We start from the raw sequence: 17,404 nt of genomic DNA, 5'->3' as shown, positions 1-17,404 counted from the left end.
CTCTCTTGCATGCATCGAGTCTCAATATGAGACCCCATGCTACCTCTCAACCGATCAAGGAGTCAAATTTCATATTCCTTAAACTAAACCCACTAACAATCAATTCTCTCTTTCCCGTATTCCAAGCATTATCCTTTCCTGTATACGCATGCTATTACTTTTGTTTTAACATTTCGTTCTATTATTATGTGAAATTTGTGCTTTGTTTGCTCTCATTTGGATTAGTGAAGACCATTTAGTATGACAACAAAATTTTTTAATTACTACTCCCCACCCTCTTGGGATATTGACCTTAACGTAATTATAGGCTTAAGATGTATAATTCGAATCTTTAGGAGGTTAGAATCTAGTAAGTTAGATAATATCTTTAGTATTTAATAGCATGGGCTTTCTGCACACATACAAAAATATTTGTTAAGAGTAAAAAAACTAAAACAACTTTTTAGCATTAACATTAATATTTTTTTATGATGAAATACAACGAAATACCTTTTAGAATAAAACAACTCTTAAAAGGGATTCTATGTTTATATATATATATATATATATATATATATATATTATACATGTGTGCATAATGAAATCTTTAGGTCGAATTACTTTTATCGTTCAATATCTTTTTTCAAAAAACAAAAAATAAAGTATTTATGATATATAAATTTTATTCTCAAAGTTCGTCGTTTCAAGTTTGTTTTAGTTTCGGCTATTAAGTTTGCTAGCATAGTATATACCTATTTCCAAAATATATAATTATTTTACAAGGTAAGTCATGACGGGAATACTTTTAATATGGGGATACCATGTAATTTCTCTTAATGATTTTGACTCTTCCCGAATCCATATTCAAAATTCTCCTTCCTTAAAAATTGTGGCTCTTTAAATTAGTAGATTATACTATGATTCATTGATTTTCAATTAATTGGTAAAATATTACTTTTCAGACTTCTCATCCTTCAAATGTGTCATATTTTTACAAGATAGATATTATTATACTTTTGATATTTATTTTCCGCTATTCAGAAAATAATGACTTTTAGAACCCTCTTTAATCAAAAGATGTTTTTGGCAAATCTTTAATAACATTGTAAATAAGCAAATTTTATCAAGTCTTTTAAAATATAGTTACTCCTTTATCAGATGAAATAAGCTTTTCTCAGCAACGTTTACTTTCTCATCTCATGTTTTTTCTAATTTCTTTAATTAACCTAAGTTTGGCTGGTTAACCGTAGTTAGCGGATCCTTTAGGATGCCTAATCCCTTCCCTATAGGATAATTAGAACCCTTACCTAGAATCACTTAGTTAAGTAGACCTTAAAATGAAGTCTTTATTTTTTTGATCACTTAGTATATAATAGGTGTCCTAATTCACTGTAGAACTAATTAGGTGGCGACTTCCTTAACTCTAATTAGAAGTTTTCAAATATGTTGTGCCTCGATTTGACCCGTATTAAAGTTGGGTATAACAAAGCCGGTGGAACTGATAGATCAGATAGTAAGTGAGTTAACCAAGTGACCTCCGCAACTAATCATCTTATCGATCGATATTCCTCTTCAGCGGATAAAAGAGATACAGATGCTTACTTTTTAGATTTCCAAGAGATGGGAGAACGTCCCATGAAGATGAAAAATCCACTGATCGATCGACGAGAATCTGGGAAAGACGCCCAATCCGCATCACAAAATGCATTGAGGGAGAAAAATAGAGAGGCAAATAAGAAGATCCCTCGACAAGAATGTCCTTTCAGGTAATGCAGAACCCTTAAAGTTTCTGTCAAGTGTATATCGCAGGGAGTTTGCATATATTGACTTAATGTTAATACTGCATAGCATATATCTGGCCTGGTATGAGTTAAATAACTTAGCTTGCCAATCAAATGCCTGTAAATAGAAGGATCTGACATGGGTGTTCCTGATGATTCAGAAAGTTTACAAGAAGGATCCATCGGAGATGATACAGAATGCAAATGAGAAATGTCAAACTCTTGAAGCAAATCAAAGGTATATTTCCTTTGACTGATGATAATTCCATGATCTTCCCTTAAAATTTCCATTCCTAGAAAGTAATGTAGAAGTCCTAGGTCTTTGATTTTGAATTCAGAATGAAGAAACTATTTTAAACACTCAATCTCTTTGGTATTACTACCTGTTATGAGGATATCATCGACGTATACAACCATAATAGATATCAAAGAACCAGTCTTTTTGAAAAATAGGGAATAGTCATTAAGAGGAGCATTGTAACCTTTGAAATTAAGAGCACCTGCAAGTTTGGCATACCATTGCCTAGAATCTTGTCTCAAACCATAAAGAGATTTGTTTAGTTTGTACAACAAATTAGGATCAGGAGAAGACAAAATAGGTGGAAACTTCATATACACTTTTTCTTGCAAATCTCCTTGCAAAAAAGCATTTTTAACATCAAATTAAGAAATATCCCAATGCCTTTTAGCAGCCACATACAAAATGCATCAGATTGTAGTCATTTTGGACTATGGGGGAGAAGGTTTCATTGAAATCTACCCCTTTCTTTTGGATGTCTCCCCTTATGACCAGCCTAGCTTTTAGCCTCTCAAGTGATCCATCTGCATGATGCTTTACCTTGTAAACCCATTTGCAAGGTAAAGCCTCCCTTCTCGGTGGAAGTGGAACCACATCCCAAGTGTGGTTGGACTGTAGAGGTTCTAGTTCATCATCTATAGCACTACACCAATCTGGATTAGTAGATGCCTAGTGATAACTAGTTGGTTCTTTGATTGTAGACACTGATTCAAGAATGAGTTGATTTGATAAAGAGAGTCTAGCAAAAGAAATAGAATTAGGTGCAGCAGAAGATACAAAACAAGACTCAGTAACTGGGCTAAAAAATAAATTATTACAGAAATAATCTTGTAAATAGACTGGATGTACACCTTTATTAGTTCTGTCCGATCTCCTAACAAGTGGTGTACTGGGTGTAGGTAGATTTTCTAGTGGAGAAGGTAGGGTTGAATGTGAATGTGAAGAATCTAAAGCTGGTAGTGTATCTGAAAGTGGAAAAGTATGGTTTGTAGAATTTGTGTTGAAAAGGAGCGTGTCATTAGTGAAAGAAACAGATTCAGAAAAGATAAGTGGAGGTGATATGGGATTCTTTGTAAAGGGAAAAATGTTCTCATAGAACTGGACATCTCTAGTGATAATTATTTCCTGTCTATTCAACTCTAAGAGTTTAAAACCCTTTGATTAATGGGATAACCAAGAAAGACACAATCTTGTTCTCTTGGTTCCAACATCTCTCTCCCATGTGACAAAGTGCTAGTATAGCACAAGCATCCAAAACACCTTAATGAACTATAATTAGGTACCTTACCAAACAATCTATGATAGGGAGTTTTTCCATGAAGGACTCTTGAAGGGATCCTATTAATAAGAAAAGTAGCAGTGAGGATACACTCTCCCCAATATCTTAAGGGAACCTGAGATTAAAATAAAAGAGCCCTTGCTGTTTCAAGCAAGATCCTGTGCTTCCTCTTAATAATTCCATTTTGTTGAGAGATAGCGACACAGGATGTTTGATGTATAATCCCTTGAGAGTTGAAATAATTAGTTGCAATCAAGTTCTTTCCCAACTCCAGGGCACTATCTGACCTTATTTTCTTCACCTTAACATTAAATTGTCTCTCAACCATATTCAGAAAACATTGCAATACAGGAAAGGCATTACTTTTGGTTCTCAATAGATAAGTCCAAGTTTCTCTACTATAATCATCCACTATAGTAAGAAAGTATCTATATCCATTGTAAGTATCTACTTGTAGGGTCCCCAAGTATTAATATGAATAAGGTTAAATATAGAAGTTGTTGAAATTTGACTAATATGGAAAGAAGGTCTAGATTGTCTAGCTTTAGGACAAATATCACAAAAACACTCAGAAGTAGATGGAAAATAAAGGAAAATGACATTCTTCATTGATGAAAAAGACAAATGCCCCAATCTAATATGCCAAAGTCTTACATTAGAAGCTGCATTAGTACAAATGGGAGAGGAAACAATACTATCTTTATTAGAAACAGAGAAACTGAAGAACTACTAGGATTAGTAACAATCTTCCTACAAGTAGTCTTGCTGAAACTAGAGAATGACTCCTTAAGTAGATAAAGACCTTCTTGTGCTTCACCAAAAACTTAAGGCCTCCCCATGGGAGGGCCCTGCATCACATAGTTTGTCAAAGTGAAATACAAGGTGCAAGAAAACTTTTTACACAACTTGTGGATAGACATAAGATTATACTTGAAACTAGGAATATATAACACATTTTCTAGAATCAAATTAGAAAATATGGCTACTGTACCTATATGAGTAACTGAAATGGTTTGACAATTAGAAAGATTGATAGTTAAAGGAAATTGAAGACAAGTTATGGAAGCAAAGGAAGATGAATTGAAACACATATGTTCTGATGCTCCTGAATCTATGATCCAGGTGCTAGAGTTTAGGACAGAAAAACATAAACCAAGATGCTTCAAAATTGTACCAGCTACAGAATTAACATTGATGTCAATCCCTGAATTTGAACCCTCCTCCATCTTCATCTGTTTGAACATCTGAACAAATTGAGAATATTGTTCCTTGATGAAAGGTATCTTAGATTTAATAGCTTATTTTTGCACTGCATCTTTCATCATAACATTATTCTCCCTTATCTAATTTTGAGAACCCCTATCATTTATGAACTGAAAATTCTTAGGAAAGCCTATCAGCCTGTAACAATCTATTTCCAGATGTCTTTGCTTTCCACAATAATCACAAGATATATTTGGGTTGTATTTTCCCTTTTTTTCTTTGAGATTTGAAAGCTGTTTGGTGAACCTTTGCTGCTGAACCTGAGGAGGTCCAGATCTGGGATAAAAACTCGCAGATCTGTGGGGAGTTGATGGTATAAAATTTTGTGTCTGTTTCCCTTCCTTTCCTTCTGATTGTTAACATTTCTTATCATAAAGGATGATGAATCTACAGAACTCACAGGGTTGAAATAAGATTTCCTTTGGTTCTCATCTTGCAGAATCAAAGAGTAAGCAAGATTGATGTTAGGTAATGGGTTGATCATGAGAATGTTATTTCTATCTTGAGAATAGGTATCATCAATACCCATGAGAAACTGTATCAACCTCTCATCCTCTAAGGATTTCTTTAGTTTGAGCTTACCTTCACATATACATACGCAACTACACTGAATATTAGAATTAAGAAAATCTAGTTCATCCCATAATTTTTTGAGTCTAGTGAAGTATCCTGCTATGTTATTTGTTCCTTGATTTAAGCTATTGATCTCCTTTTGCAGATGATAAAGCTTAGCACCATTAGACTGACCAAACCTGTGCTCAAGGATGGTCCAAAGCTCTTGTACAATTTTGGAATAAATTACACTGTCAGCTATGTCCTTAGAGAGTGAATTCAAGATACAGGATGTGACCATGTCATTACAACTGTTCCATGCTTGAAAATCTGCTGAATCCGATACTGGGCATATATGGGAACATGTGATGAATCCCAATTTGTTCTTTGCTGCAGAGCAATTAGGACTGACCTCTTCTAACCCGAATATCCCTTGCCATCAAAGGGTGTATTTACTAGTGTCATACCAGGGTTATCTGAAGCATGAAGATGATTAGGATGATTTGGATCCATGGTGAGGGTGCTAGCAGTAGTAGTCATTGAAGCAGTAGTTATTTGCTCCACCATGTTTGAGATTGAGAAAGGAGAAAGTTGGTGTTGAATTTGATTTGATCTGAAAATTATTGCTTTGATACCATGTAGAAAAGTTAGAACCAACTTTGGGAAATTTTCTTGATGATCTTAATTATGTGTGAACCAATGTATATATATACATGTATCTTATGCAAGAAGCTAAATAATAAAAACACATGTATCTTGTGCAAGAAGCTAAATAATAAAAACACAAAGCTAATTAATAAAACAACAAAAGAAATATCTAAACACTTGTATCTTGTCTTGACACTTTTTCTTTATTCTCAACATCCTAGCCTAATTCATTCTAATGATGATAGAGAATCTCTCTATTCTTTACAAATAATTAGACTTACAAATATATTACTGTTGGGTTCTAAATTAAAAGTGTGAATGAAAAATGGAGGGAACCAAGTCGAGGCAAAAAATTGAGATAACACTCAAAAATGGAAAGTGTACTCAAAAGTGGAAAGTCTACGAATTCTCCCACATTGGTGGGAGAAGAAAACTTTCAATTGTTTATAATATGAACCACTCATTCCACATGGTAAGTGAGGCAAGAACCAAAAGGTGCCTCGCTCCGTCGTTGTCGCTTGGCTTCGGATTCTATCTTTTTGGACAAAATTTATTTGAAACGTATGATTTTTCAATCCAATCCAAAAGAAAAAAAAGCAACACAGTTTTGCCTCCATTAAAATGCATGCATGTAGTGCAGATGCGAAATGCTACTTCGAAAGGGATGCAACTATTTGATAAAATGACACTGATTCAGGAAAAGAGGTGTCTTTTTGGAAGGTTGTAACTATCCGGTAAAAAGACACTGATTATATGAACAGACATGATTGTTTCGATGAACAGGCACGACTGTTTCAGAGGACACATCTTTCCGAATGAACCATTGTCTCTTTTCAAAAGAGGCACATAATGACTATATAAACCTACATTTATCCACAGGTTTAGGTACAAAATTTCCTACATTAAAACACTCTTCTTGTTTTCTGAAATACTCCATGTGATTATCTAATCATTGAGTGAGTTCGAAGAGAATCTGATCGTTTGAGGTACCACTACAGTCGGATTGTTTGGCCATTTTATCCTGGAAGGAAAATTCCGTAACCTCGGGTACTTGAGGGGAATTATTTCCTTAAGGACACTCCATGAAGTCGGCGGACTTGGCCTTTTTCTGTTTCATTTAATGCTCTGAAAAACGCACTTCTTTGAAAGGTCTTTTTGATCTTGTGTTGAGGGTTTTATATAACTTCATAAGTGTGCTTGTTGTATACTTGCTCTTGTGTTGAAGTTGTTATTGCTAAAATACAGATTCTTATGTACCTGTAAAATAACAATCACATCTACTGAAACAATTTCACGAAAGTCATGCTGCTATAGCAATGGCAATGGCATTTCCTGCCAGAATTCTACCTTCTCATATTCGTCTTCTGTTTTTTTTATAATAAAGAGATGTAGAGTTTTTTTGTTGTTTGTTTGCTTGTTTTGTTCAACGTAACCCATACTCATTTTTCATTGAAATTGTTGAATATTACCGCACGTATATGCTTTTTCTTAAGTATCCCTCTTCATTGTTGTGCCTGCCTACCTGTTCTTTTTTTCATGGTAATAGTAACTAGACAATGTAACCATTGTCATATATTTATGTTTGTGTTTGCAATATGCACGGTTCTGTATATCAACATTCAATATATGTTATTATGTTTTTTAATTTGTATAATTCTGCAGTTTCCTCACTTTCTATCTTTACATTTTCAAATTTAATGAGTAGCTTCATATTTAAATTGAAATATTAATTCTTTATAATATCTGTCAAATAATTTTACATATATAGAATGTTAAAAGAATTATGAAGCTAGCTACTTCCATTTTTCAATAGAATTATGAAGCTAGATACTTCTATTTCTCAATAATCTAATGGGACTAATAAAAATCTTTGTTAGTTATATTCTCGAAAAGGAAATTAATTTCAATTTAGGTTATAAATTATTTATAACGATAAAGCTAGTTAAAGAGTAATGCATGCCTTTGATCTAACAGCAACAATTGGAGGTTTTACAGATATGCGACTTTTATATATTTTACTTTTCATGTATAACACGTAGTTAATGTATGAGTTTGCTGTCTTCTCACGAATCTCGGGCAATTTCACTAGTATAAAAGAAAGATAGTACTCTCTCATTGTCTTAATTTAGCAATATTTACTTATGTCAAACACTATAACTCCAACTTTGAAAATTTCAAACAAAATAAGTACTTTTAGTATCTTTAATGTCAAACACCCACTCATCATCATCATAATAGAATTATGAAAATAATTAATTTCCTCAGCAAGGTGGTGGAAAAAATATATTAAGTAATATACTTATTAAAGTAGATATGCGCATATGTATTCTGAGGAAAAAAAAAAAGGAAAAACGAAAGTATCATATTCTATGCATAGCCTGAAAATAGTATTTCATATATGAAGTAAGTATTTAGAGAAAATTGAAAGAAAGGTGTCTTTTAAGTCTTGAATGAAGGAATGGTGATATTGACCAACTTAAATGGTCAAACATAATTAGAAAAATTGTTTAAGTTAATTATGAACTTGATTAATATTTTCAAAACTTTCTAATCTTTTCAAAAACACAAATCAACCCACACCTTCAAATCAACCATCTCTCTCCTTTTTTTCGCTCGACAATCTCACTCAACTCTCTCCTAACCAACAGTTTTGCAAAATTTCTCTCTTCAATCCCCCGTGACTTCAAGCTCCAATGATAAATAATTGGGTGAGTTTCTTTTCAACTTTCAACCATCAATCGAGGTGAAGAAATAGAGGAACTTGAGCCAACTTCTCCAGTGACAACAACTTCAAGTTCTTCGTCATCCCATTTATTCTTTCACAGGTAAAAAATTATATCTTCTTAGTTATGAAGAAACAGAGGAACTTGAGTCAACTTCTCTTCTAGTATTGGTTAACAATTTCAATATTTCTTACTTAAATTTGAAATGTGGATTGAATAAAATCCTAATTTCTGGTATATCTTCTCTACTCTTTCCAGTGTGAAATATAATTTTTTGTTGTTATTGTAATTCTGATTGTCGAACTGTTAATTCGATTTGTTGATGATTTTTGATCACCGTTGATGTTTTAGTGTGTATGTGTTGTATTGGTGTTGTTGGGTTGATTTGTTATTTTTCTTGGTAAAAATGGTGTTGCAACAGATGAATCATCTAAAGCAACAGATTAACCATCTGATGCAACAGATTAACCATCTGATGCAATAGATAAATCATCTGATGCAATAGATAAATCGATCGATGCAACAGATTAACCATCTGATGCAATAAATTGACCACTTAATCCAACAGATAAATCATCGATTGCAACATATAAAACATCTGATATAATAAATTAAACATCTAATGCAACTGATGAGCAGAACATATTATTCATCTGTTACAACAGACGACTCTTTTTTTTAGAAGAAATCTGAACAATATTGATCCAACAGATAACTCATTTGGCAACAGATGAGTGATCTATTTTAACAGATGTGTGGCCTATTTTTATTTTTTCCAATGGATTACTCATCCACTGCAATAGGTTGCTTATAGGCTACAACAGATAACCTAGCTGGTGCAATAAATGAGTGATTTATTTTTATTGTTTCCAATGAATTAATCATCTGCTGCAACAGGTTGGTTATATGCTTCAATAGATATCTTACCTAGTGTAACAAATCAGTGATCTATTTTTCTAATTTCTAACAAATTACTTATCTGCTGCAATAGGTTAGTTATATGCTACAACAAATGTCCTACCTAGTGCAATAGATCAGTGATCTATTTTTATTGTTTTCAATGAATTACTTATCCACTGCAACAGGTTGGTTATATACTGCAACAAATATCCTACCTGGTGTAAAAGATGTGTGATTTGTTGGAACTATTATTATACTGTTGTACATGTTTGATTTACTGTTATCCTTTTTTAATGATGCATTAATCAATTATAATCTATTTTATCTTCCTAAAATTTTAGATGATAAGGCTCCCAAAAGAAAAAAAATAAATCAAGTTCAAGCAAAGGAACAAGTGAAGCAGCTAGGCTACATCCACCACTCTATGAGCTTGCTTTACAAGCGTTATCTCAATCAGGAGCAGAAGATGATAAATATGGGGAGGAGGAATGTTTCAAAAGAGAAGATCCAAATGCTAATAGCCCTTCCACTGAAGAGGTAGTCAAAACCTTCAGCATTGATTATTATCTTGTGAGAATGTAGTGCAATGGTGCCAGAAATTTAACGGGTGATTTTATAGTTAAGTCAGCCATGGGAAAAATCTTTCAATGCCTTCAGAAAAATACTTCGAGAATAAAAATTGGATGCTTATTTTAGGGATAGCTACTTTGAGAAATATCTTGATTTATTGAAGAACAAAAGTGCTCGTTTCCAAATGAAAATGGTATTGTTCTTCTCAATTGTAGGTTTATGTATGAAAACAAAGATAATATGGATGAGGTGTGGATAAATTACTGTGAAATTCCTGTTTGTTTTGGTTGGAAGGAGTTTACCATAGTTACCGGACTAAAATATTATCCTCCTTCTCAAGTTATAACCATTCTTACCCAAAAAAGGCAAAGGCAAGTCGAGTGATCATGATGACCTAATGTCCCTTGTTCGTCCAAGATTTAAAAATAAAAGTTTGATAGAAGCGTTGAAAGGTAAAAGACTCTCAAAGAAGTACAAGCTATCATTGTGCTTGGTTTGGTTTGTATATAATATTCTTTGGGCGAGAAACATTAACAACAACATAAGGATTGGTTTAATAAAGCTCTCCGAGGATCTTGAGGCATTTAACAGCTATCATTGGGGTTATGAAAGCTTCAAAATGACTGTCAAATATTTGTTGACTCCGTTAACGCCAAAGAAAGTCAACTTATATGACTTTCCATGGGCTTTTGAATTCATGGTAAATGTTTCTTTGTTTTATTATGATATGATTTATTTTTTTAATTCAATAATGATTTTGATTTAGTGGCATTATTTTATAGGCTTGGGCGTTTGAACCCATTTCTTATTTGAGACAACAAGTGAACTACCAAGAAGAAGTTTCCTGTCCAAGAATCTTGAGATGGCTATCGGCCAAAACTGATCAAAATGCAAAATTTATTGATCTCTTCAACCCCCCAAAGGATGCAGTAAGTATAATTATAATTAATGATTTTTTGAATGATCTAATCATCATTCTAATATATGTAATGATTTATGTTAGATTGTGCATCCGTTGCTTGTTCGACCAATCGAGAGTTGAAGATGCCATCTTTTCTTACTTTACGGTCTATGCAAACTTTATCGAATCCTAAGGTCATTGATAGAACAAAAATGGAATTGTTTGGAGCAACAACCATCACAAGAATAATAATTTTGGAGGGTGGGCTTGTTGTTGTTGATGGTCTTAGTGGTGATGGAGCTGTTGGTGGTGATAGTGGTGCTACTGTTGGGGATAATGATGCTTCTTTTATAGTTTTTAAAATAAACCATTATGAGTGTGATCATACTGGTTATATAGATTTAGCCTCTCCTTGCGAATGTTTTGCATGCAAATGTGAAGACTACAAGATGAAATACGATGTAGTGATTAATGTTATTAATGCATTAACTGCTTTTATAAAGGAATTGACATCTAAGAGAAGTGTCATTCCATCAAAGAGGATTTCATATCTATCCACAGGCTAAGAAGAGAAGAAAAGTAATTTCCAAGGCTTTATCAAGCATCCAAAAAATTGAATCTGCAACTCCTTTGTCCATGTGTTGTACTATTGAGCAATCTAAAAGGGCCACGAGAGAGCAGCACGAGTTGAAGAAAGTGAATATATATCGTCTGTTCCAACTAACAGACACACAAATCTATTTCAACAGATGACATATTTGCTGAAAATTATCAAACAGTTATATACATATGTTGCAACGATTGACTAACCTGTTGCATCAGATACAATATCTATTACAATATATATCTCATCTATTTTATCAAATCAAACAGATCTACGTACCATTTTTATTTGTACCAATAGATGACCTATCTGATGCAATGAATGGATCATCTATTGGGACAATTTAAATCAAGACTTCCTACTGTTTTAATTTTTCCAAACATATGATTCATATGTTGGAAATTATCATATAGTACTTTCTCATGTTATAATTTATCCCAACAGTTGATCCATCATTTGCAACAAAATATAATCTATTTGGGACAATTTAAAAATAGGAAGAAGACCAGTTTAATTTGCTAAAACAGATAAGTTATCCTTTTCCATTTTTTTAATCTTTGTGATTAGCATTGACAAATTCTGGCTTTCCAGGTGGATGTCATAGTAGAAGCTACTGCCGAACAATATTGATAATATGCTACTCTTTTTATGAAAATATGGAGAAGCGAAAGCGTAGAAACCATATGCAAGCAACATTAAAGATCCACAACAACCAAAACCGAATTTCATAGCACCAGATAAACAAAAACTTATCCATATTGAGTAGATCTTTATATCTTGGGTCTATCAAAGTAATAAACTCACCCCTCCTTAAAAATTATTGGCATCAAAACTTAAATTGTTGATTTATTTGTTGAGATCTGCACCCATAACAATTTTCTTACATTTCATTTTAAAATATAATTTCTGAAGGATTTGATTTATTTTATGTTGTTTATGAATTTTATTTATCCTTAGATTTGAACTTATTAATTGAAATAGAATACTAGATTCAAATATTGCAATAAATACCTTATCTGTTGAAATAGCTGAAATGTCTGTTGGAAAATATCAAACAGATTTAGGCATATGTTGCAACATGTAGGTCATCTGTTGGCAATTATCAAATAGGTCTTCCAACTGTTGCAACAGATTAGACCAGGATAGAAACATTGGCATAATGCAACAGATGACCAACCTATTACAATAGATAAATATTTATCAGAACAAATAAAATATATTTTACAACAGAGAGAATATATTTTACAACAAACAGACAATTTATTGCATTATAAAAAATTCAACTTTAATCAGACAAAAAAAAATTGCCACTACATGTAATGTAAAGTGAAGTGACTTGAAATTAAAAAGGCGAAACCCATCGACAGGCACCTAAAGTTGCAGCGATCTTTCACTTTGGCACCTCAAGTAGACAATGTTAACTTTAAACACCTAAAATAGGCATCAAATGTGTTAGTTTGTCACTTTTTGTGATAAAGATTTTTAATATTGTAAGTGCGATCATGAAGCTCGTTTGAAGACTTCTTGGACTCAACTAAATCCAGTTCGTAGGTTTTTTACTTGTAAGATTTCAAAGGTAATATTTTTTATTTAATTAGTTGATTAATTATTGACTTGTAATTATTTTGTAGTCGTGTTCTTATTTTTAATGAAATTGGGTAGATGCGATTACTTTGATTTTTATGAAGAACGACACCCTTCACAAGCAAATCATGTAATCTGGCGTTTGTTGAAGAAAGTCAAGGCTTTTGAAGAGAAACAAAATTGAGCAAGAAGATACCATATTGTTGTCGTTATTGCTACTAGTTTGGTGTTGTTGGGCACATGGATATTCAAGCCAAATTGCTGAAATTTTTATGGTGGTGTATTTGCTACTAGTTTGGTGTTGTCGAGCACATCGATATTCAAGAGTAATTGTTAGAAAATATCAAATAGATTTACGCATATGTTGCAAAATTTAGGTCATCTATTGGAAATTATCAAACAGGTCTTCCCACTGTTGCTACAGATTAGATAGAAATAACATCGGCATAATGCAACAGATGACCAACCTATTGCAACAGATAAACTATCTGCCAGAACAGATAGAATATATTTTACAATAGATTGAAAATCTATTGCATTATAAAAAATTCAACTTTCATCAGATAAAAATATTGCCACTATATTTACTTGTTATGTAAAGTGAAGTGTGACTTGAAATAAAAATTGTTATTTCATAGGCTCTTCTTTATACACAGGCTCCAAGTGTCCAGTTAGTACCCTATAAACCTAGAACTCTTGTAGGTTTACCACAACGTTGTTGCATAGAAAGGTTGTTGGCTAGACCATTTTTGTGCTGGTCAGCAAATATTTGATGTGTGCAAGTGCACGTGAGCCGTGTACAAAACTGGTATCAATTTTTGGAAGATTCATGCCCTTGTTTCGACCTTTAAAATCCCATAATCTCTTCATCAAAATTACTCTGGAAAATGATACATGATTTTACTCTGCCTCAACAAGATGAGGAACAGGTCCATTAGTGGCTGCATGTGGATAGAAAAATGACCTTGTCGATGGCAGGTTCGTTGCAGTTATAAACATTGATCTTTCCCTCATCAGTAGTATCTCAACAACCCAATAATGTATTCCGTCCATGTTCATGACTGCAAGAAGCCTCTTTTCCTCGGTCTAGCTCTTGCCATGTGGATTTGGCCTTTCCACTCTAACATATTTTATTATTTCTTCATCCCAGTCAAACGTAGAAACTAATGAATCAAATCCTGAGCCACAGGCTGACACTAGATCATTGAGTTGATTGTACTTATACTTGAGCTTCTTGCAAAATTCGAGGTCCATTATCCTATCGGTAGCGTTATAAGCTTTTGGGAACGCTAATTGTCTTTTCTTCATGAGGCAAAGAATTTTGTCAACATACTGTGATATAAGAAGTCAATTTTTAAATAGGTTAGTAACTGTAAAGATGTAACGAATGGTCCATCTATTGCATAGGGTTCTCTGAATCTGTTCACAAATTACCCAATCAGATGTAACTTATGCAATAGATGGATAATAAGTTGCAATAGAACCACTACCAGTTACACCAGAATACCCAGTTATTATAATAGATTTCACATCTATTCTGTAGCTTCTTATTCATGGATTATATTAGAAGTCTAGGTTAGGAAAATTAAAATTACCTTATTCTCATACCGCATATGCATATCTATCATAATCTTGAATTCTTGGGGGGAAAAGAGAGGCCTGGGGTAATCTGGTGTGCCTCGCTTGGCATTCTTGGTCTGTCGCAGATCCCTCTTCTCTTTGGATCCAAGTTTCACATATATGTAGACCTTTTTTAATGGACCCTGACTTTTAATATGTTTTGACTTTCGACTAACCGCCGTTGTAGGAGTGTATGGCTCCCTCACCTTCTCGGATGGTATGACACCCCTTATGGATTTGAATTCCTCGATAGCTTTAGCGATATTCTCTACCTTTTCAAAGAGTTTATCCTAACTTTCCTTGCACTCTTCGCATTTGCAACAAGAATATGAGGGATAAGAGGGGTGAAAGGGACCGGTGTAAGGGTGAGAGGGACCTGTGTAAGGGTGAGAGGGACTTGTGAAAGGGGTGTTTTCAAAAATATTTATTTTTCCTTAAGCATCAACATGCTAATCATCACGAGTGGTAGAAGCATCAGCATGCCTGCCACCAACACCAACAACTTAACTAGAAGAAGCACCCGAATCTGCTATAGTAGGTTGGTCATGAAGAGCCTCAACATTAGGCTGACCATGCCTAACTGCTCTTCTTATGGCTATTGCTCCAGCTAATTCCTTTTTTATTAACTCCACCGTTGGGTCTACTATAGTATCAACATGACCTAGAGTAATAAAAGAAGTCATCCCCAACTCCTGCTCAGTAGGCACGATCCATGGATGCATAACCTATAAAAAAGATAGATACATTTAAATCATATAATATAATAATTTTCACATTTGGGTTACATGTTAACACAGACAACTTATGTAATAGATGATCTGTATGTCACAATAGATTAATAATATGTTGCGTCAGATTACCCATCTATTGCATAATTTGCAGTAGATGGTTAATTCGTTTAAGTCGGGTTCATAGAACCAAAGCAACAGATGGGTAATCTGATGTAAAATATTAATCATTTATCACAACAGATTACCAATTTGTTAAACCAGTTGGCACAAGATGGGTAATCTGTTGGGTTACATGTTACGTAATAGATGATTTGTATGTCGCAATAGATTAATAATATGTTACATCAGATTACCCATCTATTTCATAATTTTTAGTAGACGGTTAATCTTTTCGAGTTGGGTTCATAGAACCAAAGCAATAAATGGGTAATTTGATACAAAATATCAATCATCTATCGCAATAGATTACCCATCTATTGGATCAGTTGGCAAAGGATGGGTAATTTATCGCAATAGATGTCCCATCTGGTGCATCAGATATAACATTTGTTTAGATATAACATCTGTTAAATATCTTTCATTGAGTCAAATTATCTTACTTGAAAGAAGATGTGCTACACCATCTGAAGGGTTAAAGAGATCAGCCTCTTTAATTCTTGTGTTGTTCTTTGCAGCCAACCACCTAAACATCCTTGGATGAGGAACCTCATCTAGGTAATCCATTACCTATTTTCGGAGGGGATAAATGGCTTCAAATGACCAAGCCTAAAAATGTAAACAAGAAGCAAGCAAAAAATATTCATAATAACTACATTCAATATAAATTAAGGGATAAGTAAAAATAGTGATTAATTTTACCATGAAAGCCTAAGGAAAGCCGTATAATGTGATCGTCCCTGGGGATATCTTTGTCTGTAAATATTTGACAGTCAAGTAGAAGCTATCAAATCCACAGGGATAATTTTGAATTTCTCAAAATCCTCAGCACGCATCAATAAATCATCTTCTATGACCTTGTTGAAGTCTATTGCTAATATAACAGAACGGACAAACCAAACTAATCACAATTGCTCCCTTTACTACTTTGGTATGGTTTTATCCTTGAGATTTGTCATCTAATCCGATGCTTTGTAACCACGTCCAGCAATGTCTAACAACCCATTTATTTTTTCCTTGCATTTGTTGGTTTTGCCGGGTGGTTGTTGGGACAATCCCTTCCCTCTATTTGATTATGGCAGTTTAGTTATCCTGCTTGCCTTGGACCTTTTGTGGGGTGTTTCATTGGTGATAGATTCTTCTGAACAATCGCATCTCAAGCCTGTTACTATGGCAAACTCTTGCAAGCCAAATCAAATCGGCATGCCACAGTAGTTGATCTAGATTTCATCCATCTTTTTGCCCCCTTCCTCCAAATATTTATCATCCCCACGTACTTGATCCTACTATTGAGAAGACCAAATACCATCCTTATTTGGAAACAGGCAGTGTGGTCCTCAGGCAGCTCAAGAAAGGTCTAAAACAGCTCCTCTTAAAAAGTCCGTCTATTTTTTCATTCTTCATAATATTCCTAAATTCATTAAAATATTTCCCCAACTAACCTTTAAGTACAAGTTCACAAGTTAGTTATGCAGGGTCATCTATTGGCATCGCAACTTGAAATTTATCCATACTAATAGTTTTGACAGGATCATATTGGGATGTCGATATTAATTCACGCCCCATTGGTGATCCATTTTCATCATATTGATGATCATCCTCTTTCTCACTCTCTACTTCCTCATCTTTCTCACTTTCTAATTCTTTATATTTTTCATTTTAATTTTCTTCATCACTATCTACAGGCACTTATCCACCTCCCTTAATGTTGTTTTCATATCTCTCCTCAGTTTTACTTTTCCCTAACTGAGAATGTTCAGGAAGCTTCTCCGAATCCCTCTGTACTGTAGCCTTTTTTGTTGGGTGGTCATAAGT

Source organism: Capsicum annuum, chromosome 4, assembly GCF_002878395.1.
Source record: "Capsicum annuum cultivar UCD-10X-F1 chromosome 4, UCD10Xv1.1, whole genome shotgun sequence".
In the NCBI taxonomy this organism is placed as follows: Eukaryota; Viridiplantae; Streptophyta; class Magnoliopsida; order Solanales; family Solanaceae; genus Capsicum; species Capsicum annuum.
The sequence above is the reverse complement of the archived record's forward strand: the minus strand, read 5'-3'. Positions refer to the sequence as shown.